A 23257-nucleotide genomic window follows, 5' to 3' on the forward strand; every position below is an offset into this window, starting at 1 on the left:
TCCTGCTTCTTGATAACCTATGACTGTGATTATTTTCTGCTTCTGACTCAAATCATGTTCAGAGTCAGCTTTCAAGTGAGAGGCATTTTATATATTCCTCGTACTTAAAACTAAAAGAATGTGCTTGCACTGACCTAGCAAAGCAGTTAGGTGCACTACCTTGCAAGATCAAACCTTGTGTCATTATATTATATTACATTCTTCCTGTCTACCCCATGCGGTGAGAACTGAAGAAAATCTGGATATGACTCCTGGCTTTTTTTTTTTCCCCCCCAGGGGGCATGGGGCAGAAGTGTGGCAGCACTACTGTCCTTTCTGTGTAATCAACTTGAATAAGCAATGCCTGGCAGGCAGCCTTTAACACAATGTCCCTTTGTCTAGTAACTTGCTGCTACTATGCTTGACTTAAAAGCATTTGTAACAGAGCAATGCTGTGTCCTTGAATACCTACTGACATCCAAATAAAATATAGTGTGGTGTCACTGATAGCAGGTAAGCATGAAAGTTCTTGCGCAGGCAGATTCCAAATATTAAAGGTTTCTAACACTTGTAACTGTTAATGTATCAGTATGCTATTTTTTGGGAAAATAATTGCTTCTCCCAGACCCTTGTTCTTATAAAATCACTTTACATCTGTACTTCTCTTATGAGTAAGCATGTCCTTTCCTTGGTATCCTTTACAGCGCAGGTCAAAGTCACCACTTCCCATACATTTGAGCCCAGACCAAAATTGCATATATCCCCAGAAGCATTCAGCTAGATCTTTGGGACTGGCGCTGTTAGCTGTGTCACTCAGCACAAATATTTGCTTTCCTGTCTTGAGGTGGAATCTGCACACAGAGGTGAACTAACTAGACTGGAAAATACATATTTCTTTGATGGTGTATGGAAGCCTCCTGAGAGATAAATGGCAAACATGTTATTTTGTGAACTCCAAGGATAATGTGACTTTTAGATCACCAGAGTCTGCCAATGTTGTCAGTCCATTCATAGCTCTGCACTTTTTTTCCAGTATGACGCAGCTGCATCATGATGTGTTGGATGAATAAGGGGGCAATGAGGGGGAAGTTAAGAAGATAATTTACATACAGAAGTGGGAGCTGAAAAGGAACAGTGGTAACAAAATCTAGGGGACAGTTTCTGTGTGGGAGCCAGGGAGACCCGAGGACCTGTTGCATTGCTGTTGCTGGCACCTTGGGCAATCTTAAGGGAAGTCATCCATATAACTGAAGTAATGACAGAGGCATGCTTTGGGTAGTGTTTTAGCTTCCAATGTGAAGTGTCTGATAATGACTAGATAGTATTATTCTCTTCCTATGTCTGCCACTGACTTTGGAGAAGTCATTTCAGTTTTCCACTTCTGCAAAATATGACTGATGATACTGTAGTGGCTAGGTTTGTATATAGGACATTCACAGACAGCCTACTGAGAGAAGGCAGGAAAGACCTTACCCTTGGAGGAAACGGCTTTGAGAGGAAGCTGAAGAGTGCATTTCCTGACCCAGAGAGTCTACTTTGGAGAGGGAGGAAGTGTTCAACTAGCTGAAGCACAGGGAGAACAGTAACTGTCTATACTGTTTTCCAGTAATAAATGGAAATAATTCTTTAGCTGAGGTGAGTTCGTGCTGCTGAGACCTCAAGTGTAGCAACAAAATTTTGATTGCATTTTGTATCAAACCTGTTAATTATGAAAGCTTGGACTGTATTACAGTATTTGCAAGGGCTACTTTTGCTAAATGCTGTCCTAACCAATCTGTCTGTAGATTTGAAAGACGTATAAATTCACGTTCAGTATTCTGTTTGCCAGTTTGTCTTTTCGCATGAGAAAGCATGCTACAGTGTTGGCTGAGTGAATTGCAGAGGGCTAGTTGGACTGGTCTGCACAAATAGAGAATTGATGCCCAGTACTCCAGCTGAAACACAAGCCTTTGCAGCTCTGCTCAACTTGAGTCATTGTGGCAGACAGGGGAGTACACAAACACGATTAATTAGATCATTCAGGTGAGATTTCCGGCACCCTTCTGAAAAGTCGAATTTCTGTTTGCAGCTACAACTTCACAGCTACGGGGTTGGACTAGATGATCTCCCGAGGTCCCTTCCAACCCTTGCGATTCTGTGATTCTGTGATTCTTTCACCCAGTGCAATTCACTCTGAAAAGTTCAGAATTTCTGGAGTTGTTTTTAGATGTTCTGGGGTTTTTCTGTTCTAATTCTCTCAAACGTTTGGGATTTGCCACTCACTATTCTGAATGACATCCCTTTGCATCTCTTTTTTTCACACTGCAATAAACAACAAGAGCTGATCCATCACAAAATATCATCCCAGTCATTTGTTTCCATAGCTGCCAGCAAGGCTGCCTTCTGCCAATGGCAAAAGTTATTGGAGATATCCCTCACCATGCCCAGTCATCTTCCCTTAGCTCTGCCTAGAAATCTTTGTTTTTCATTCTCTGTCCTCTGAAGTCTACAGTGGATTCTGCCTCTCTCTGAAAATGCTGTAAAGCTGCTCTCCCAGATCCTTTTCTTGTTAGGCGTTTTCCTTACCAAATATGAATAAATGGCCTCACTTTTAATTGCACCAGTATTTTACACTTCATCTGTAGAGGTCATTAACAGAATGGTCAGGTTCAGTAAGTGCATCTTATCTGGAAGACAGTGGAAGTCACAACCTTTTGCATTTTTGTCTTGTCCCAGTTAGGAGAAGCAAATCCCTTCCTCATTTCTGAAAGAAAAAATTTTTGAATGGTAGGTGAAACCTACCCAGAAAAAGACATGGCTTTGGCCTCCTAGTAAGAAGTCTCCCAATGGCTTTAAAAGATAAGAATATGTAGGTGTTGCAGCCTGACTATTCAGTTATCATTCCTCTGATACGTCATTTGATGTTTTAAAAAAGTAGGTAGCCAAAAAGTTACTGGATGATACTTTTCTGATAACTTAGGGACAGCAGCATGGGTAGTATTTCCACAGTCTATCTTTTGTCTTAGATGATTGCTTGTGTTTGGAGCCTGGACTCTGTATGTTCTCTTTGTGGTCAATGGTAAGAGAAGTACCCCTTCAGAAGGCAATTCAGCCACCTTGCTGAAGACTAACAGAGATGCTTGTAGTCGCCCTCTTAAAGCAGTTGTCACTCTGAGTATTGATTTTCCGGAGAGTTTACAGAGCCTCAGTGTCTAACATAAGTGTCTAATTTACCTTCTTAATGCAAGCCATCTGAACACAGCCCTAACCTGTGAAAACATGATGACAGCATGACACAAAGAACTGAGGTGGCATCAGCTTGTGATGGTGCTGGCCGGCAGTGGGGTAGCTGAATTCTGAGTATTTGGGAATGAAAGGGAGGCTGGGCTAGCAGCTTGCCTTTCTGTTCTTGCTTCTGCACTCCGATCACCGTACTCTAGTTCATTAATGCATTCTCTCTCTTTCTGACTGTGCCTGTCCTTATGGCTTCAAATAGCTCTTGTCTATATAGCTCAAAAAAGTTTTATTTCTATCAAGGATCTAATTTTTGGGGGAGGGCTTTGTTTCTGTATTTTTTTGCTTTTTAAATTTTTTTATTTTTAAGAATTGAAGAAGTTATTAGAAAGAGAAGAATGGAAGGTAAAGACTCATTTTGGGGGTAGCACAGCAGCTCTCCAGCAAAATGAAAGTCTAGAGCTTTGGACTTAGAAACATATCCTCTCAGAGTGGTAGAGGTTACACATCATTGCACCCAGTGGAACAGAGTCAAATTTTACCTCAGTCCTTACATTGAGTCCTGTATTGGCTGATGTGGCCTTCAAAGCTGCCTAGCCTGTAGGGAACACTAAACTTAGGGGCATGGGTGAAATACTGGTCACCTGAATATAGCCTAGAGTCTTTCTGCATCAGAGTAAGATATGGGTGATAACACCACCTTGCTTTTCAGGAGAACTATGCAGAATTAGTTTGTTAGCAGCTCGGATACTCTGTCCTGGGAGATGTATGAGTACTGTAGATAAATAGTGGTAGTGAAAAAAGCATATCTGTGTTTCTTCTGTAAAACATTTCTGAGAGTGGCAGTCTGAAACCTTTCAGCAGTGTTTAAATTCACTCTCCTGAAAAGAAAAGCATCTTGCGCTCTGTGGTAGTTTGCTGTTTCTCAGTTTGAAATCGCCTGGTAGAACCCCAGAGGGTTTCTCAAACAGCTGACCATTAAACACAGTCAGGAACAAAGATCAATTGAAACCACATTTAGATTTAAGCTTCCTGGTCTGCTTTTAATTTGTTTGAATCAGCATTGGGAGTTACTACCGTGGTCAGTCTGGCCTTCTATTTCTTCTATGGCTTATTCATATAAGCAGTCAACCTCAGGGATGTCCAAATGCTTGCTGGGTTTATTATTTTTTTTTTAGCATCTTCCAAACATTCCCAAAGTTATCAGAGGATCATGGCTTTAAATGTGGAAAACATATTAAATGGAAACATCTTATTGGAAACAGAACTATACTTATGAGTCCAGAGGGAGTTTGCAAGAAAATCACTTTGCTAGCAGAATTTGGGTCATGACACCTTAAAGCTTCAGTAGCTTTCTTGAGTCTGGGATCTGGATTTGTGGCAGCTTGGATTATTAGTTCTGGTCAGATGGAGCTATACAGGCACAAAAGGATATGTAGCTCCAAAGAATTTGCAGTTCAGATAGAGATCAAGAATAGTCAGTGGTTTGGCTGAGCATACTTATGCCTTTAGGGGACAGGAGGGGAATCCTAAATGTAGTTTGTAGCAACCTCTGGGCATTAAAATGACTGAAGCACCTGCAGTTCTGTCCATGGCTGTTCTGAGCCCTGAACTCTTTCTCTTGTATAAGGTGCCATGCTACTATATTGCCACCAGAAGCGTGATGCCAAACACATCATTTTGTTGCAGGTCTTGCAATAATTGCTGGTTTTGGCTTTTGGGTTTTGTTTCCTTTTTTTTTTTTTAAGACAAGCTACTGTAGTCCTAAAGTAAGTGATAATATCAGCTTTTGGAGTTTTGTATTATGTTTTTAATTCTCAATGTTGCGAAAGAAAATTGTGACTATAGAATACTGTATCAAGCAAATATTGTTTTGTCAATATGCAAAAGCTTTCACCCACTTTCACAGTTTTGGGGATTGTTTGATAGGATATTTGAATGTTGAAAGCTGATGGCAATACAGCATCACTGTCAAGAAGAAAATAATAATTAAACCACAAGCATACATATGTTTGTGTTATACATATTAGACCAATACGTGGCAAATATTTTGCAATGCAGATGGACTCAAAATACTTTTGTTATGAGAAGCCTATGTTAGTACAGCAGCCTCCCTGGACTAATACACCCTTCACAGTGGGACCACTTTATTTCTGTGCTCAGTCAGCTATATTCTTTCCCATAACCAAGCTAACTTGCTCAGGTACCACAGCTATCACTGTATGGTCGTGTTTGTAATGCAGGCACATAACTTCACGGAAGGACAAGCACACAGGAACGAACAGCATCCCCAGCAGAGATCCCAGGCTCTGGGTCTGTATGGTACATCTTTTTAAGGGAATAGCATTAGCAGTAGCTTCAATGTACAACAGGGTATTCATTATGAACAATGGTAGCCTAGAGCCAGCTGATTACATTTGCAGGGTGGTTTCCCTAAAAAGCAGATGTTGGACAGATGGTAGTCAAATGATCAGTCACACCACCATCTATAGCAAGTCCAAGGGCTGTGGGGAAAAAGGTGGTGTGTGGAGCATGCTTGTCATTTCTGTGGGAGCCTTGTACTTTTTTACAGGTATACAAAGGCTCACAGAAATGTACAAGTTGTTGGTTAAGAACTGTGGAGCTGCTGATGGTTGGCTACAGCAAGTTAGCAAAGCTTCACCTTGATGGGCTTGTTACCCTTGGGTGACTGTGAATCCTATAACAGAACTCTCCGAAGGTGATGAGACTGCATGCTAGCCAGAGCTTTGCAGAAGACCTTTTTAGGTCTGAACACTTCTTGCTTCTCTTTTTATTTGTTTTCCTTTAAAACTTTTATTGTGTGCTTTTTTTTCAGTCTGCATTCTCATGGAAGCTCTCTATACTGTTATGTTTCATGTCAATAGCATTGGAAGAGTATCCCTTCAACTGAAAACTGTTGTTCAACATTCTGTTGCAACTGAGGTACTCAAAGCAAATACAACTGCCTGCATAGATAGTGACTTGTTGCATAGCCCATTAGTTAACAGGGCTTATGTAAGGTAGTGTTCAGTCTTTATCATCTTTGTTCAGCGTGGGAACTAGAATTGTATTTCCTGTGTAATAGCAAGCCTTTCCTAAGACATAATTTTGACCATGGGTTCATAACAGTACTGATTTTAGTGTATCATATTAATTGTTGCTAAACACATTTATTTTGTCAGATGAAGTCACATTACAGGACACATGCTGTGCAAATAGAACATGGTACTTAATTGTTTCAAATCTTATGTCCCGTTTGTGTCACCACAGGAGTAGTTGTTCTGGATTTTGCATAGAACTTTTGCAAAGGCTTAAGACTGCTCCATTAAAATGAAATCTTCAGTTTCCATTGCCCTTTAATCAACTGCAAAACAGAGCTTCCAGGGATTGTAAGGTATTGTAATAATGTCTCAAGTTGAATTTGGCTCTTTTGCAGCCCATCAAAAGAAGTTGTCCTTGACAAAACCAATATTTTAAATATCTGCTCACAAGCACTGGAGCCAAAAGGTTGCTATTTCATTTGGCAAAATACCTTCCCAAGAACAAGACTGAGACCTGAAGCTGAGCCAAAATAAGCTCTAACAGATGCTTAGCCTAGAAAGGACTAGGCTGAGTGGCTAAAATTGTTGAAAGAGTATACAGGAAAAGGGAAGGGCAGCTCCCTAGTTCTGCTTCTGGCTTGCTGTGTGGGCAGGCTGCACCCCTTCTGTCCTAGCACTCTGCCAGCTAGAGGACCCAGCTCATCTGCCTGCCACCTCACTTCAGCTTCTGGGCCTTAATGCATTCCTTGCTGTGAGTACTGCTGTAGTCAACAACAGACCTGCTCGTAATAGCTGAGGAGTGTAATCTTGTTCTTTCCTAATGGACTCTGTTTAGCTTGAATAGTGAATGCTCTTTGGATCAAGAGGCTCTGCTGTGTCCTTCCATTCACACTTTCCATAATGCATCTAGTACTTCAGCTTGCAAAAGAAGAGTTTCAGATGCTAGTGAGACTTGAGAATTGCAGAAGCTCTGCTCCTATGATGACTAAGGTTGATCTAATTGGCCACACAGTCCTCCTTTCCTTCCAGGCTCGTTCTGGCCTTTATCTGTTCTCATCTAATGCTGTCTTTGCTCTCATATCTGGTGAGAAAGTTAATGACTTTCTTGGTGTATTTTCTGTTAATGCAAAGAAGGGGTGTGGGACTCTGAGGCAAGGACAGAGCAGGACTGTGGCCAGGTTTTGGATTGGTTCAGGTTGTTGTAAAAGTACAGCCTGATGATGCCATTCTATGACCGCTTCTGTGAAACTGCAGCTTGAGCACTTGGTCATTCTCCAGATCCTGGCAGCAAGAGGAGATGAGGACAAACAAGCTAAACAGCTTTCCTGGGGTACAGAGATGCCTGATCCTTAACCAGAACTGAAGTCCTGGGTTCTTAAGTCAGACTGTAATCGCAGATATCACCAGGATATAATCAGCTAATTGCTGCTCTCCTGGAAACAGTCAGTCTGGATAGCTTTGGTCAAGTTAAGAAATACCAAGCTTCAGTGCTCAAGGGAAAAGCTAAATAAATGCTAGTTGTGCAGTGTGCTGCAGTAGAGGTTGGGACAGATTCTTATCTCATTGGCTTTGATGCATGCCTGGACCTAGGCTTTTTATCTGGTGTAATTGATACCAGAGTGTCTTCTGAAATTAAAATTTTCTAGAGCTTGAGGCAGAGAGGAGAACAAGTGGCAAGGATGCCAACCCTGCTCATAAATCTCTAAATTCAAAGAAGCAGGTGTTTGTGTATGTGGCTTTATTTAGACTGGCTTTGACACTGGGTTTCTTCCCTAGGCAAAATTCAGAAGGAGCTTTACCTTAACTGCTCCTGTGAAGCCTGTGCCCATGAAAATAACACAATATGACTGATGCTCCTTTGCATAAACTCCAGCATGGCTGAATCCAAGGAACAGGTAACCTCATTCCATAACTGTAACTCCTAACATCTGAAATTGAGGATCACAGTGGAGAATAGTTGTGGGAGAAATATAGATTGTTTAAAAAAAAAAAGGGAATTTGCTCTTAAAAATAGCCAGCATATGCTTTCTCAGAAGTATGCTGTGATGTGATATATAACAAACTAAGATAATGTTAGTGGCCAAAAAGTACTCATAATGAACAGGAGATATCCTTTGGAAGGTGTTGGCTCACATTGATTTCATTATCTTTTATTGGACAAAAGGGGGTCCAAAAGCACTGACTTTGGCTTATCACAATCCTGGTAAGTGATTATCCTAATATTACTCTAATGAGGTGGTATCAGCATGGTGACAGCAGGCAAAGCTCTTGGGACGCTAGGATTCAGGGGAATCCATTGGAAATCTTGACTTGACTAAGAGCATCTGACTGTCTCTAGGAGTCTGACTTTGTACAAAATATGTGGCAGCACTGTGTTACCAAGAATGCATCTCGGGAAAGAGCACTCCCAGAAAAATGTCTTTCACAGTATTTCCTTGGAGTCAGTTTGGCCACGTCTTGAACAAGATTGCTGCACTGCAAACTGCTTGGTTTGTGTGGCTTGGCTAGAGCTGCTTTTGAGGGGACATTCGAGCTTTGATTTGCTCACTGATCCAGACCTTGTGAGGTCTGGTAGAACAGGAGGCTTTCTCCATCCTATATTTAAAGAAGCCTTAGTGGGTTGCTCTAAAGAACTGGGGTATTGGCTTCAGCTTCAAGTTAATGAAACCATAGCAACCTGCTGTGGGATGCTGCAGTTGACAGGCTATATCAAGAATCATTCAGTCTCTGTGGAAGGGGGCATAAACCTCCAATACCTGATTTTAAAGAACTCCTACAGCTTTGGCTAAGACTCTGCATTTAACAGTGAGGGGTCTAGGACACCAATAAGCCATTCAGGTTCCAGCTAGCAGAAGCTAGATGTGCTTGCTGTAGTGTAGATATAAGGAACCGTATCTTCACAGAGGGACTAAGCATAATTTGAAACCAGCTGTCTCTCCATAAGCGTAGACAAAGTCACAACAAGAAAGACATGCTGATCATTGGATAGAAAATACCATGAAAAAATTTGGTGGCTCAAGGAGCAGGTATGTTATTCTCTGTAATGGGAGGAAATTTTTTTTTCAGTCTGGTTTGACCTCAGATTGTATTGTTCATTCCATTATCAGAATTGGTGATCTGTAAGCCCAGGAAATCATCTTTTAAATGATGCCTGTATCATTTATCACATTTTTTTCTTTCCAGTTAATCTCTGATATTGTGAAACACTTCAACAAAACCTAAATTACTGAGCTTAACTTCTTCAGTGTGTTTGTGGGGTTTTTGAGTGCTCCCCTTAAGAAGCTATTTGCAATGCCCCAAAAACTTACTGATGCTCTACAAAACCAAACTACAGGCAGTGTGTATCCTATGAGCCAGGAATACTGCTCAAGAAGATCTTAGCTCAAGTTTATCCCAACTCAGAATAAAAACAATGCTTGCAGTAATCTGCAAACCAGAAAATTCTACATACCCCCTTGGAAATGGTAGTTACTGATTGAAATCACCTGTTTGCTTATTACACAATGAAGTGTTGAGCAAGGCAGAACGGGTGATTAGAATCTGGAAGCTTTGGGGGTTCCAGCCCAGAGCTTCTGCTTTGGGAGGAGGAGTACTGGAATCCCAGAAAACCTGTGCTTTGTCTCGAGTTCTTTAGGTTCTAGGCTACCTTGGAAAAGAAGCCTAAAAGCCCTCACTGTCTATAGTCCTGGTTAGTGCACTAGACTAGACTAGAAATCAGTCAGACTAGACTAGAAATTGGAGTAGATAGGGCTTGAATGAATTTTATTTCTTTTTAATTTTTGACCAGATCTACCAGTGAGGTCCTACTTGCTGTGTGGTCCTCTAGCAACTAGTGAAACTGAAGTATTGTGTGTACATAGAACTATAATAGGATGTGTTGTGCTGTCCAAAAAGGTAATAAAAGTCTGCTGTGTTTTTTTTTTTTCCCTGCCAAATCCAGAGATTTCAACCACTTGAGGCTCCTTTTTAAAATCAGATCTGTATTCCAGCTCTACTGGTGCTTTCTATGTCCTGTATGTACTTTTACTTGAAGACATGCTTGGGTTTCTCAGTCCTGAGATTTGGTTGAAATTTAGCACAAACAAGTGCACTGGAAACTAAAGAAGAATTAAATACAGCAATGCCCCTGACTTGGGATACATGCTTGTATAAGGGATCTGTGATCCTGTGCTAACTGTCTGGTTTTGGTGTGTGTATGTCAGGAGCAAGGAGGGTGAAGATACTGGTGCATAAAAAAAATATAAGGGTTGCTTTGCTATTGCAGTTCACAGCAAGGCAGGATGTGCTCATAAAGTCTGGTATGACACAAATTAAACCAACTTGTTTCTCAGTTAAAGAGGTGCTAATAACAAATGTTCCTATAAGCGTTTTTGCTGATCATCTTCATGCAATTTATGGCTGTAAGTGGAAAACACCTACATAAGGCTAGCTATTGTGTTGTGAACAGGACAATGTGGTTTTGGGTAGTGAAGTGCACTATCAGCTGATCTTGGTCCAACCAATAACCGAGTTTCAACTGCTTTTTGTTGATCTAAGACTTGCCCCTTGAATGAAAACTAGTTGTGCTTGGAAGTCTCCAAAACCTTACTTCTGAAGTATCCTGTTCCAATATAAGGATTTTTGAAGGCCTGGGCTTAGTCATTTGAATCTTCTAAAGCATTGGTCAGGGTCTTCAACATGTTCCTTGAGCGCTAACTTAGTCAAAAATGTTCTCTATGTAAAATTGCAAGTGTGTTTCCATGGAAAGCTGTTATACCTCCACCTGGCTATGTGAATAAAACATCAGGGTAAGTCAGCTGGTGGCATTGCATTGAGTAAGAAAGCTGTTTCTTACTTTGGAGGAACTTATCTTGAGGTTTTTGTCACTTTTTTTTTTTAATGGCATTGTTTGTGTTACATCCTCTGTTTTACCTGATGTTTCCTGTTTTTTGTTTTGATGATGGACTTCAGTGGTATTTCTGTCTTACAGGGATCAATTAAGGAGTTCACCTTCCTTTACGTTGAAAGTAAATAGCCTCATGTGGTACGACTTTAAGTCACTATTAGTTGTAGCAGGAAAATAATGAGGGTTATATATCAGCTCTCTAGCTGTCTGTCTGACTGAATTAGATGAAAGTTGATGGCTTTCTATTAGTCTTTTTGAGAACTTTATTTGGGCAAGTGGCTGCCTTTGGGATTTCTTGCATCTGACAACTGTATGCAGAGCATACCACATTTGGTTGGTTTGGGTTTACAGGCCAGCACTCTTGTCTCTAATAATGCATACTTTCAGTTCCTTCTTGGCTATTGCAAAGGATGGGAAGATACTCTGCACCATGAAGGTGTTTTCCCAAAGGAATTAAAAAAAAAAAGTTATCTGAAGCACCAAAACTAATAGGAAATAACAAGTTCTTCTGTATGTCACCTGTTGTCTTTTCAAACTGAGGGATGCAGCTTGAGGACTGGCTCCATGAACATCTGAATAACTTGGTAGATCCACCCTCAATCCAAACATCTCTGGGTGGTTCTCCTGTGCTCAGAGGGAGGGAACCAATTTCAGGAGCACATTCCCCAGTCTGTTATGCAACCTGAGCATGCAGGCATTCAAAGCATTTCCCACAGGTGACCTTGATGTTTTCAACTCCTTAAAGAGACTAAACTTTTTGCCTCCACTTTGATGAACTCTGGCTGCCTTCTCTACATGTCAGGGAGGGCAACTGGAGTGGCTTTGAATCTCTTCTGAAAAGCACTGTGGAACACCACAGTGTGTGGCACTGTTGAAGTCACACAAGAAGGGATCCCTGCAGCAGGCGGTGGCAAGGCAGAGCTGGCAGATATAATAATGAGCCAGGAGAGCTGAGAGGTTTGATCTGCAGCATATGAAGAACCTTATAAGTTGTGATTTATGTGTGTAAGGCTAAGCTGTTTATCCACATTTTGTGGGGCTTGGTTTTAGCTGTAGCAGGCACTTGTTAGATAGATCTTCAAAGCATCACCAGATGTTTAAGACCAACAGTTCAGTGGGTCTCAGTTTTGTTGAGATGGTATTTGATGCTAATAAAAATCAATACATGAGGGCATTTACAGCAGAGAACACAGCTATGACAGAAGAAAGGTAGGATGTTGCAGTCTGTCAACTTCACATGTACAATGCCATTGATTTGAAGAGGTATACTGTAATTTTGCTTCCTACTACGCTGTTTCTCTTCTTAGGATGGAGAAGGGACAAAAGGGTTTCCTGGAGAGCTGAGGGCTAGGAGCAAACCGGGAATTGGAGGAAGTGTGTCCAGTTTAATGGATAACTGAGGTAGCAGGGGTGGTTGCTTGTGTTAAGGGATCAAGATGAAGCATTCTGGGGATTTTTCTGTGAAAGGTCTTGAATATACCTTGTGAGAAAGTTTTCTTCTCGGTTTCAGTGGGAACCCAGGTGCTGAGGAAAAAGCAAATGAGTAAAAAAAGAGATGAAAGAACTTGTCACCAAGATTGCTTGTGTCGGATTCTGGATAAACTGCAAGACCCAGTTTTCCATTGCTGTTGGGAATCTTTTAACAGCAAGAAGGTTAATCTGTGAAGAAGGAAACATGCAAAGCTACAAGCTGGAGGTATGCAAGAATCCTTGACATAGCTATAAAATCAAAGTTGGTCTTAGTGTATCTATTTGCTAATTTGTCTGTTAGAATTCTTGCTGCTCCTCAAAAAATTCTGCCTCTCAAACAATTTCTGTATGCAGGAAAGCATCGTGTTTACAGCTCTGTGAAGAATTATCTCAGGTTTACTGCAGGCTTGTAAACCAGCTGTTTATTTTCTTCAGTCTGATTCTTATGCTTGTAAGAAAAAAATGTTTGGAAGCTTGAAGTTAGGCTGAATTGTCTTCCCATTCCTTCAAACCATGGTCAGAGAAGCTGGTTCTGATGCTTATTACTAGTTAACTGTGGTACCCTAACTGTTGAGTTTGCCTTGTTACCTCTATAGACAGGCTGCTCTGTTACCAGGTGCTGTTTGAATACAGAAGGGGTGGGCCTGGCAAAATAATCTGAACAATTGTGTTGGTTTAAATATTTAGATCTAGCCACCAACTTCTTGTGATTGTGTGGTTTTATTTCCTGTCTATAAAATGGAACAAATAATACTTTCTTCTTCCCATCTTATATAAAATTATAAGCTCTTTAGGAGATTGACTTTTAATTTCATAAGGCTCAGAGGACCCCTTGTGACCCTTAAGCACACCAATGCCGTCACCAATAGAATGATCTTAAGTCTTCATTCACTGGCTCATTTTCCAAGCCAAGCAGCAGGGTCAGAGTAGACATTTGCAGGGACCGTATCTGAAATGAGCTTTGGTGTAAAGCAAAGCACTATTTCATGCTATTCTTGACATCAGCTAAATACTGTTGTGGTGGTTTGGGGTTTTGATTTTTTATTTGAGCCAATCTTATTTTGAAGGGTGGAAAGAAGGATATTTGATATTTTCTTTATTGTGTGCTTCTTCATTGAGTATTCTGTTGTATTAGCTAGTAAAAGAAGGAGCCTGTCTGATCTAGCTCAAGTGTACTCTTCTGGAAATGCAATTTCTACTGGCATGAATTAACAGGCTTCCAAAAAATAACTGAGCATTACATGGTTGACATTGCATATATCTAGCATTATGTATTTACCTAAAAGATAACTGATGAAATTAAAGTAGCTCAATACCATTTCCAGCTGAAAAAACACAGCTTTTATACAGCATAGCCCTTGGGAAGCTTGGATTTATGTTTTTTAGATCAAATTACTTTTCAAAGTTGGAGAACACTTTGGAATTTTGGATCCTCTTTGTTGAGTTTAACATATGATCAAAAGGGCAAATTTGGCATGTAGGTTCCCTGCATCTACTGGTTCAGAATTTATTGGTAGGAGTTCTTCTAAGAATCAGTTCAGTATAATTTTGGGAGAATAATCTGATGTTAATAGAATGTTATACAATGAGAATATACATGGGTGATTCTATACTAGACCCCTGTGTGTCCCCAGAGATTAGTTTCTAGGCAATTGTCTGTGTGCTAAAGCAACTGCCTGGAGAGGAAATTGGGTGTTTTCTGTCATGATACCTGTCTGAAGGAGGTCTGAGTCTGTTTTGGTGGGATGTGGAATATCTTCAGTGTAAGTATCGGTAGTCACTGCAAAGCTGCTTGGGCATGCTGACAAGAACTGCACAGTTAGGTCTGTACTGCTGAGCATAAAATTCTTCAGAAAATCAAAGCAACAGTCATAGAATGGAAAACTACTGATTAAGTGCAGTGTAAAAGATACAAGGGTATAAACATAGTATCTAGTCCTTCCCTTTGTTCCTCATTTAATCTTTCCTTAGGGTGAGCACCAGTAAAGTTCAGTTTAAGTCATGAGTCCTAAATTTGTCAAAACTACTTGAATATTTGATCAGTAAATATAGGTCACCTGGAGGATAGAAACATTGGTTTGTGATCGGCAAGTGAGAGATCCTATTGTGTAATACTGTAATGCAGTTTGTGGTATTTGAGGTTGACCTTTCTCTTTTGGCAGTGCAGAATATTTTCCAAAATAGGCACAAGCCAGTAAGTTCCAACTTGAGAGCTCTCTGAGCTGTGAATCCATTCCTAGCAAGGATTCAGATTTAAAGCATCGAGCTTTAAGTTGTCTTGAGAGGCAACTCCTTATTCTTTCCACATAAGGAGTGGTGTTATTCTCTTGTAGTGAATTAAATGACCTGGAAAGAATTCTTTTGTTAATATTTTTGGTTTTGAGTTCTGAAGTTTATTGCTAAATTGATAAATTGTCTCTTTCATTCCTCCTCTATCACCATCTCATGTTGTGTTCCCCCCCCCTCCCCCCCCCCGATATTCAGGTTTTATTTTAATCATTATTTGCCTAAAATCTATTTAGCTATGACCCTGGAGATACTAAATATAACTGATTTACTTTACACTGCCAAACTCTGTAATAATTCTTCTTCCCATCTCAGTTAAGATTAAAACATGCAACACAGTGGCAATGGGGAACATCTTGCATGTTTGAGAATTATAGAATGGCATTTTGGAACACTGGCTTACAGTCAGAGCAGGAGTTAACTTAGTTGGAATAACTGACAACCAGTGGGGCCAGAGATCCACTTGGTGGCAATCTTTCTGTGTCTGATGAGGGTTATAAGGTTTTGCATGCTGCATTTGCAGAAAAGGTAAGGATGTGCCCAGATAGCCAGTAGTTTGATGCTTTGTAGCACGTGGAAGACCTGTGCACAGATTACTTCCATGAGATAACATACAAACAGAAAGAAGATGGCTTTCATTTTTTATTCACCTTTTAAAAGCATTCACTACCTTTTAGCTCAAGGTAGTTTTCCGTGATGACTTTCAGAAAACAAGGAAAGCTTTGTTGTGAGTAGAAGAAATCAGAGGGCAACAGATAAGAGAACTCTTCCCTGTTAGCCAAGTTCAGTCTATTTCTGACTGTTCCCTGCATGTCTTTAGTCCTTGTCCCTGTCTTTTTTCTCCACAGTTGCAGGGGACAGCATGACATAAATGCCAGTCTGAATACATAGTTCACAGCCTAATGTTCTTGTAAATATGGTGTCCATTAACCACTGCATAATGGGAGTTTTGATCCAGGGCTGGAGACTGGCTGATATAAAAAAATCCTTTCTCTTGATGGCTGGTAGTTAGTATTAAATGATGGCAAGGGCACTCACCTGCTCATAAAAAAAAAAAACAAAACCAACCAAAACTAATCCATGATATGGACTGCTACCAGATGTAAATGGAGAATGTCTAGCTTGGTTCAGATGATCCATGTTTGCTGCATAAACTCTGAAGACTGCTTATTGTTAGAGAAGTGATGGGTGTAGCAATTGCCCTCAAACAGGCTCTATTAATTAAACAATAGAATTTTCTCTCAAAAAGGCACTTAATGAGCAAATAAAAATGAGCAAGTTTGAAGTTACGAGACCACTTTACTGTTTACAGCAAATATTTCTTTAGTAGTGGAAGGAAGCTTCTACAGCAGTAGCAAATTTTGTTGCCAGTGTCAGGAATGATGCAAGTGAACCGGCCATCACCAGCAAAACCTCATTTAGCAATGTGTTCTGTGAGCTTAGTTTGTATCAGTATCATTTGGTCATTCACATTATGCAATGAATACTGTAGAAAACTGCCTAGGGTCAGCAGAACCTGGAGACTTGGGTTCCTCGTGTGGCCCCATCTTTGCTATTTGCTTCTCTTTGTTGCCAACTGGTTTGTTCTGGTAGCACAGTGCGTTACAGGGCAGAAAACCAGAAGGTTCTCTGCCACTTCCTGGAAACTTGATAGCCTATAATATTGACTTTCTAGTGTTTGATTCCTTTTCTACACTGGCTTTTCTAAACCGTTAGTTCATTTGCATTATGCCAGAAGAAGATATGTTCCTCCAGGCAGCTGAGAGAATAATCTGTATGTATTGTCGTTTTGGCTAGTGTACCAGGAATGCTGGCTCATGCCAGGCTGCTCAGATGGGCACTCTTGCGACTGCAGAGCAGTCCTAAGGACATACTAAGAGCAGTTGTTATAACAGAAGGCAAAGGGCAATAGCTAGAGTTCTGGAAATGTCTTCCCTCCATGGATTTTTAGGGTAGTGCCAATGTAGAGAATAAGAGACTCCAGTTTCTTGTGAGCTGATTTTTGTTTTGGAGAAAGTAGTGTGCGTGTGTTGGAAGGAGCTTTCTTTATGGAAATTGATGGAGAAAGGCTTTTACAGAAGAATTCAGGATGCATCACAGAAAAGAGAGTAGCACGTTGAGTAAGTCATCAGCAGATTTTTGTAAGGTCTTCCTGGAAGACTGTTTCAGTGATCTGCATGTACTGCCTGAAAGGAGCTGGAAACCAGTCTGGCAGCCGTACATACCTGCACTGCCCTTCTGCTGGCCCAGTGTAAAGGAAAAGGTAATCTAGGGTGGTTGGTAGTGGCATGAGTTAAGAAAGATCTTGAGTTGCCCAAATTCAAAGTGTAAGTGAAAGACGTACTATAGAAGTAGCTTAAGTCGTAATTTGTTCTTGTTTTTCCTTCTGATTTCTTTTACTTTTAAGCTTCCCCTCATCAACCTTATCCCAAGAGGGCAGCTGGAAAGGAATGAGGAGAAAATGTAGAAATAAAGGCTAAGCATTGAATGCTGAATAGCGTCGCCTTACTGATATCTATGCTTGCTTGGCATAGTCTGAAATTTGGGAGGGTGCTGTGCTCTTTGTAGGGTATTTTTTTTGTCACATATTGCATAACACTGTATGTAATACATTGTTATTCATGTACTGCAGTTTAAGGAAACTCTGGTAGAGTGATGACTCTACTTATGAGCTACAGGGATCCTACAATTTTTTTTTCCTGTTTAACACTTTCCAGAAATCTGTTGAATTCTATTAGAAAACTCATACTACTTGTGGATTTTTTTTGATCCCCCATCTTTCCCTTTTCAGAAGGATCCTCCCATTCTCAGAAATGATACTTACAAACTAGTCATGCAGCATGTATTCCAACTTGCTGGTGGGCATAAAATTGCCTGGTTCCCTTGTAACAAAGAAGACCTTCTGCTTAGTGATTTCTACTGTCACAGGGATCTCAAGTATTTTTAAGTTAGAAGAGAGACTCTACAGAGCCCTAAACTGCCAGTTTTCTTTTTCATTCAAGGATCAAATGCTTGCCCTCAATGGGTAGTTGAATGTGGAGAAGGAAACTGAGGGGGAGAGGAGAGGGAATATCAGCTGAAAATATTTGCTGTGAATTAAACATCCAAAATTATACCAAGACTAAGTAATCTACTGTCCATTTTAAATTATAAATGTCATTATTTTTCTAATGCAGTTGATCAGGTGGTGAAGTATTGCCTTGCTAAGTTTGCTGGCAACTGCAGAATAGTATCACAATATAAAAGCACAAATTAGTGGTTGGCACAACAAAATTGATTTGCAAATTGTATAGCTCTGTTGAAAAGCCATATGAGGAATCCTTTTTTTCCCCCCAGTTCTGCAGAACATTTTTTCCATTTCTGCAGTGTGACTTAAGTTCTTAGGTTTTGGTATTTAAAGGACTGATGCTGCATGCAAAAATCTGAGCACAGAAATGTTGCTTTTGGAAGGATATTGTAGTTGAAATTGGAGAGGCGCTGAACTAAAAGAGCTATGGCAGACTAGGAAGGAACAAAAGTGCTGAACCTTGGATTTGTTAAATGTAGTTTCCACTCCATGAAAATAGAGCTGTCCCAGAAATTTAACTACTGTTCTGAACAGACTTCACAATGGATCCCCACAGCTTTAAGCTGGCCTGCATGAAACGCCTTGTATTTCAAGGGATATCTCTTATTCATATGCTAAATTAATGACTTAGCTGTTCAGTAGCTTGAACTCTGCAGAAAATCACTAATATAGTTACTGAACACACTCTCTTCTTAGTGTGGATTTCCGCCTGAAAAAGCGTTATGTTTGATCTTAACAAAACTAACTATACTAGGTTCAAGTATTCCTCTTATGTAGTCTGAAGACTACACTTAAAATAGCAGAAACCATGTGGGTGTAATAAATCATGGATGTATTTGAGTCTTTGCTATTGAAATTACAGGACAGGGTAATACCATGTTCTGTACCTGTACCTGTGACCCAGACAAAGAAATGTCATACCGTCTACAAACTTCTGAAAAGGCTCTTTAATGAGTATGTAAACAGCAGGTAGACACTGATGTCTTAAATCTTTCAGCTGATAGTATGTCCATAGGGCTTGTTGGAGGCATGGTTTTGCAATAACTTGTCTGACTGGGCCCGAGTTTCTAGGTAGAGGTCTTCTGGAAATCCTTGTTTGGGTCCAGAGGCTATGACAGAGGAAAACTTTACCTCTGGGGCACATATTGGTATGATGCTGATAATAAGAGGCCTGAGGAAAAGGTTCAGGGTTAAGTGATAGAACTGGAAAATTAAATTGCTTCCTCCAAAGCTGAGCTGAGCTTGGAGGACATTCACAGAAGTGGGCTATATAGAAGTTTTGGAAAGGTGGAAGTACTGAATGCTTAATATCCCAAATAACTTCTGAATGATGGAGCCTCTCTGAAGGCACTTGCCTGCGATCTCAGATTATACTTCATTTTGCAGGCTTTGAATACCTGGAAATGATGTGTGTGTGTTGTCTTCACTCCCTCATTCCATCCCCCACCTCACCCCTGGGGATCTCTTAAAGTCTGTAACTGAAGGAATTTTGAGTGTTTTCTACTGGTTAGGAACATTCTTGTACATTGGATAAGGACTCTCTATTTGCAGCTAAACTCCTTAAGGATTACTAAAATGGTAGGAAACTATAATTATACTACAAATACTAATTATTGGAAAAATGTAACAAGTTCTAATTTTAAGACTGCTAAATATTCAAAACTGCTAAGTATTGGTTTTTTCAAGACTGAGCTTCAAATTAACTTCACTTTTAATTTAAGCAGTCTTACAAAATTGATTACAATATTTTGGAATGTTATAACTGGTGAGCTGTAATATTTTAAAATAATTCATGGTTGGAAGCTGGTAAGACATTTGAATGAGGAGAAATAGACTTGCTATAAAATACCCCTTAAAAGAGATGTGGCACCTTTTGTTTTTAAAGAAACATGCTTGTACTAGGACAACTGCTAGTGACTGGCCTTGATATGGAGCCAGGCCTCAGTGAGCTCCGAGCATCCTTTCCTGTGCCATTCTCTGTCCCATGCTGCTATAACCCATGGCATTGCTAGCAGTTAGCCGGAGGTTCACCAGGTTGTTGTGGGATGCAGAGAAGTCCTGCCCACTGATGCCTATGCAAGAAGAAATGAGTGGGGAAAATAACAGGGACACTCTAGGCACTCAGTATCACAAATGCTGAACCTGTTTACTTCTTTTAAATTGTATTTTAATGCATATACTTTTTTAAATATTTGGGTTTTCATCTTTGTAATTAAAAGAAGCAGTGTGTGAGAATACAAAAACCATGTAATCCCTGCAACCCAGCAAAAGGCACTTTAGATCCCCAAACAAGGAATCAATTAGATGTAAATTGATAGCATATGAGGTTTGTCAAATGTGATTTGTAGCATGAATTGGAATATAAACCACGTGGATTAACAATTCAGTTGCCATAGAAACTTCTGAAATTGGAAATGAAACTTGCTGAAGAATGCAGCCCATGACATTTTGTTAGCTCTGAGCCTTTATATGTAATATCAGCTGTAACAATAGCTGTGTGATGTGATTTCTTTTTTTTTTTGTTGTTGTTGTTGTCCTCCTAACTTCCATTAACACTGGAAATGAGTTGTTTATGGTTAACTCTGCAGTTGCTCTGGTTGTCCTAGCTGCTAGGGATCATTCCATGCAAGTGATCACTCCAAGTCCTAATGTTGCAGGTATTATGTAGGGAGTAATAGGCTGTAAATATGTATTTAGTACTTGCATCCAAATGGCTTTGGCAGTCACAGGCCAACTTCAAGAATATGCATGTACCCAGCAGTTATACCCTATTTGTGCTATTCACTTTAAAAGCTATGTATAGCTGAATTCACCAGCTTCCACAATTCAGCTTCTAAACTGGATCTAGAGTGACCCTCTATGCAATAACAATTAGCTGATCCAAATGGTGGATGGCAGCATGCGGACCTTCCATTTCTAGGACAGTATTTTAAATCTTGGTGTATTTTCATTGCGCTCACCCCTGGGTTTGTTCATCTCCGCGCATCTGCAAATTAGACATCTATAGCTTTTGAGAGAGATGACCATTACAGTATGCAGAAAGACATGTTGCTGAAGTTGAAGTCCACATTTACATCAAGTCCCCATTTATATTCACCAGCTGGACCATGGTTAGAGGGATGAAAGGCTGCTCTGCTACTCTGCTGTGGCGTGTGCTGTCGGTAGCCAGGTCTTTTGTCTTCAGAGTTGTTAGTGCAATACTCCTTGTGCTAAAGTCACTTGAAATAGAGATCTCATTGAGCTGCTAGGATATGAACTAAAATAACTTTGAAGTGACTTACTGCAAGAGAGAATTTCAAATCCTTGTTCAACTGAAAGTGAAGGTACAGACGGCAGGAGTTTTTTATCCAGCCTTTAAGTGGGCTTGAAGTCAAGCAACAAACATCCTCAGCCATAACTTTGTTCAAAGTTTCTATTTTCAGCAGTTTTGTCCTGGAGAAATCTGAGACTTGGCATGAAAAGAGACAGCAAAATCTTTAAATGATGACTAGACAGCCAGGCCTGGCTAATCCAGATAGCTTTTAAAGCCCCTATTAGATTAATAGAAAAGCCTACATTGTTGACCTATTGGTTTGCTTACACTTTAAGCCTTTGGATACCTAGACATGTGGATGAGGCATCCATGGATTAATGAGGGCTCTGTGTAGTAATAGCTAACTGAATCCCTCTTTAACCTTTAGCCTGCTGTTTAACACATATTTATAAGTGCTCAGTGCTTTGTGCTTGACCAAAATACAATACAGAGCTGAATTCATTGCTCTTAATCAATGCAGAATCATATTTGAAACTTTACTGTTTTGTGCACCCTGATTCCTCAGCCAAACTAGGTTTGATTCTGCCATTTTCAGCATTTTTACAAGTTGTAAGATGCAGCCTCTTGCTGCCATATAAAATCTGTTCTTTTAGGACTGTTGTTTAGATTTTGACTGTTTATAAGGGTTCTGTGATGTGCATTTTGGCTGTTCTTACCTCTTACTGGAAACTGAGATTGGAGTATTATAAAAACATAACTTGTGCATGCTGTGTGCCAAAATAAAGAAGGGACTGGGGGGCAGGGGGAGGTATGAATAACTGGAATGAAAAAGGTCACGTTCTCAGAATAAGTGGCTGCAGCTTGGCATAAGTTTGGAAATTGCATCTGTTTATGGTAGTGATGAATTTGGCATAAAGCAGTTGCCAGTTCTCTTCAATCTAGAATTTAGTTATGTAGCCCTTCTGAAGATCATGTGGAATTCTAATCATGACCCCATGAGTCTTGTTTCCTTTATTTCTCTGAAGTTGATGGATTAAAAAGTTTGGCTGGCTGGGTCAGAAGATTTGGAAAAATTATTTGCACATTCAAAGGGGCTGAAATCCTAAAGACTCCTAAAATTAATGCAGTTATAGCAAGAGCCTTTAATAAAGACTTTGTAAAATAATAATTTAAAAAAATCATTAAAGCTATAGCTGATGGATATGGTGGACAGAGATATCAGTTTCTCTTTAGGCCATAGTTCCACCTAGGACATGAATCCAGAAAAACAAAATGGGTTCTGCTATATAAACATTTGATGCAGTTGGGTCTTTGATTCCTTACGGAGCCTTGCAGAAGATGTGCAGTTTGCAGGAGTAGGACATCGACTTCTTAGTGTATGGAACTGTTGTGGAAATATCCTTTTAGCATATTGCATCTTACTATTTTCATGGATCTGATAATCTGCAGATCAGTAACAGTGAACACTTATGCTACTGGAGTTAGCAAGTCTGGACTAGCTTCTTTTGTGACATAGTGCTGCTGTATCAACAGGAGAAGATTAAAACCACTTTATTTGTCTGCAGTTGGGTTTTTTCTTTTTTTCTTTAACTGTTCAATTGATAGCACAGCTAGTTACAACACAATGGAAGGGAATATAATTCCTTGGTGCCTAAAAGCTAGTGAATTGTTTCTAGAGTTTATTTATACTTGAATCTTTAGCAGTAGTGGAGTGGGGGTGGGCATGGGGAATTATGTAATTGTAAAAACAAATATAATTGGAGTGACAAATCATAAAACTATGAACTAGACCAATGGAAAACTACAGATAAAGAATGGCAGGAAATGTATGCAAAACCTGATTCTGTAGGAATCACTTGCCACAGCCCTCCCCTTTTGACATCATGCAAAGGGCCAGGTCCTCCGTTGGTGCTAGTTATCCTGCAACTGAGTCAAAAGAGCTTCAGTGATTACCAGCTTAGGCTCTGACACAGCCCTGCTGACTTCCAGCTTGCACTTGCACATCTGATAAACCTTTTGTTGGTGTAGGATATATATACATCCATGGCAGAAATAGGAAAGTG

The sequence above is a fragment of the Egretta garzetta genome, unplaced genomic scaffold (genome assembly GCF_000687185.1).
Source record: "Egretta garzetta isolate BGI_Z169 unplaced genomic scaffold, ASM68718v1 scaffold56, whole genome shotgun sequence".
In the NCBI taxonomy this organism is placed as follows: Eukaryota; Metazoa; Chordata; class Aves; order Pelecaniformes; family Ardeidae; genus Egretta; species Egretta garzetta.